General features: G+C 34.9%; 1 pseudogene; it reads left to right on the plus strand.

Annotated features, from left to right (window-relative positions):
* The first annotated feature begins 561 nt into the window (after nt 1-561).
* On the plus strand, nt 562-662 carry LOC136407199 (U2 spliceosomal RNA; annotated as a pseudogene).
* The last annotated feature ends 2,103 nt before the right edge of the window (nt 663-2,765 follow it).

A 2,765-nucleotide genomic window follows, 5' to 3' on the forward strand; every position in this document is an offset into this window, starting at 1 on the left:
TATTTCCCTTGCCTGTGGAGATAAATCAGCAAATATATTGCTGCGAGTGATGTCAGAGAGTTTACTGCCTATGTTTTCTTCTAAGATGCTTATGGTTTCACAACTTACATTTAAGTCTTTTATTCATTGTGAGTTTATTTTTGTGAATGGTGTAAGTTGGTGGTCTAGTTTCATTTTTTTGCAGGTAGCTGTCCAATTTTCCCAACACCATTTGATAAAGAGACTGTCTTTACTCCATTGTATGCTCTTACCTCCTTTGTCAAATATCAGTTGTCCATAAAGCTGTGGGTTTATTTCTGGGTTCTCTGTTCTGTTCCATTGATCTATATGCCTGTTCTTATGCCAGTACCAAGCTGTTTTGAGTACAATGGCCTTGTAGTATAACTTGATATCCGGAAGTGTGATACCTCCCACTTTATTCTTCCTTTTCAAGATTGCTGAGGCTATTCATGTTCTCTTTTGGTTCCATATAAATTTTTGGAATATGTGTTCTATATCTTTGAAGTATGTCATTGGTATTTTAATAGGAATTGCAATGAATTTTATAAATTGTTTTGGATAATCGCTTCTCGGCCTTTTGGCTAAGATCAAGTGTAGTATCTGTTCTTATCAGTTTAAATTTCTTTGGGTAATATAGACATTTTAATGATATTTTACTCTTTCTAACCATAAACACGGTATATGCTTCCACTTGTTTGTATATTCCTTGATTTCTTTTATCAGTGTTTTATAATTTTTCGAGTACAAGTCTTTAACCTCATTGGTTAAATTTACTCCTAGGAACTTTATATTTTTGGTGCAATAGTGAAGAGGATTGTTTTCTTAATTTCTATTTCAAACAGATCATTATTGGTGTATAAAAATGCCTCTGATTTCTGAGTATTAATTTTATATCCTGCCACCTTGCTGAATTCGTTTATCAGGTCCAGTAGTTTTTTGACTGTGACTTTAGGGTTTTCTATATATAGTATCATACCCTCAGCAAATAATGATAGTTTTATATCTTCTTTTACAGTTTGGATGCCTTTTATTTCTTCTTCTTGTCTGATTGCTGTGGCTAGGACTTCCAGAACTATGTTAAATAAGAGTGGTGAAATGGGGCACTCCTACCTTGTTCCTGATCTTAAGGGATAACTTTTGTCCATTGAGTATGATGTTGGCTATGGGTTTGTCATAGATGGCCTTTATTATATTGAGGTATGTTCCCTGTATTCCCACTTTGCTGAGAGTGTTGATCATAAATGGGTGCTGGATTTTATCAAATACTTTTTCTGCATCTATTGATATTATCATGTGGTTTTTCTCTTTTCTTTTGTTTATGTGATGAGTCACATTGATTGATTTATGAATATTCTACCAGCCTTGCCTCCCCAGAATAAATCCCACTTGATCATGATGTATGACTTTTTTCATGTATTGCTGGATCCGGTTTGCTAATATTTTGTTGAGAATTTTAGCATCTAAATTCATCAAGGATATTGGGCTATATTTTTCTTTTATTGTGTTGTCTTTACCTGGTTTTGGAATCAGAATTATGCTCACCTCATAAAAGGAGCTTGGAATTCTTCCCTCCTCTTGAATTTTTTGAAATAGTTTGAGAAGGATAGGAGTTAGTTCTTCTTTGAATGTTCGGTAGAATTCGCCTGTGAAGCCATCTGGCCCAGGACTTCTGTTTACTGGGAGTTTTTTGATAACTGTTTCTATCTCATTTGTTGCAATCAGTTTACTTAGGTTTTCTGATTCTTTCAGATTTATTTTTGAGAGATTATATTTTTCAAGGACATTGTCCATTTCACCTAGGTTGTCTAATATTTTGGCATACAGTTCTTCACAGTATTTTCTTACAATCCTTTGTATTTCTGCTGTGTCAGTTGTTACTTCTCCACTCTCATTTCTAATTTTATTTATTTGAGTCCTCCTTTTTTCTTGGTGAGTCTGGTTAAAGGTTCATCAATCTTTTTTAAGATTAAAACCAGCTCTTGGTTTCATTGATCCTCTGTACTGTTTTGTTCTTATAGCCTATATGTCATTTATTTCTGCTCTGATCTTCATTATTTCCTTCCTTCTACTTCCTTAGGGCTTTACTTGCTGTTCTTCTTGTAGTTGTTTTTTTATTTTTATTTTATATTGAATATTTTTCATATTTTTACAGTAACAGAGAAAAAGTCTGAGAGAAGGATAGATAGGGACAGACAGACAGGAGTGGAGAGAGATGAGAAGCATCAATCATTAGTTTTTTGTTGTGACACCTTAGTTGTTCATTGATTGCTTTTTTGTATGTGCCTTGACCGTGGGGCTGCAGCAGATCGAGTAACTCCTTGCTCGATCCAGTGACCTTGGGTTCAAGCTGGTGAGCTTTGCTTAAACCAGATGAGCCTGCACTCAAGTTGGCAACCTCGGGGTCTCAAACCTGGGTCCTCCACATCCCAGTCAGATGCTCTATCCACTGTGCCACTGCCCGGACAGGCTTTTTCTAGTTCTTTTAGTTGCAGGGTTAAGTTGTTTATGTGAGCTTTTTCTAGTTTTTTAAGGTATGCCTGTAATGCTATGAACTTTCCTCTCAGGACTGCTTTTGCTGTGTACCATAAATTTTGAGTTGTTGTATGCTCATTTTCATTTGTTTCAAGAAAATTTTTGATTTCTTCCTTGATCTCATTGTTGACCCATTCATTATTTAATAACATGCTGTTTAGTTTCCAAGTGTTTGAGTGTTTTTCAGTTTTTATATTGTAGTTGATTTCTAGTTTCATTCCATTATGGTCAGA

This window comes from Saccopteryx leptura, chromosome 5 (assembly GCF_036850995.1).
Source record: "Saccopteryx leptura isolate mSacLep1 chromosome 5, mSacLep1_pri_phased_curated, whole genome shotgun sequence".
NCBI classification, from domain to species: domain Eukaryota; kingdom Metazoa; phylum Chordata; class Mammalia; order Chiroptera; family Emballonuridae; genus Saccopteryx; species Saccopteryx leptura.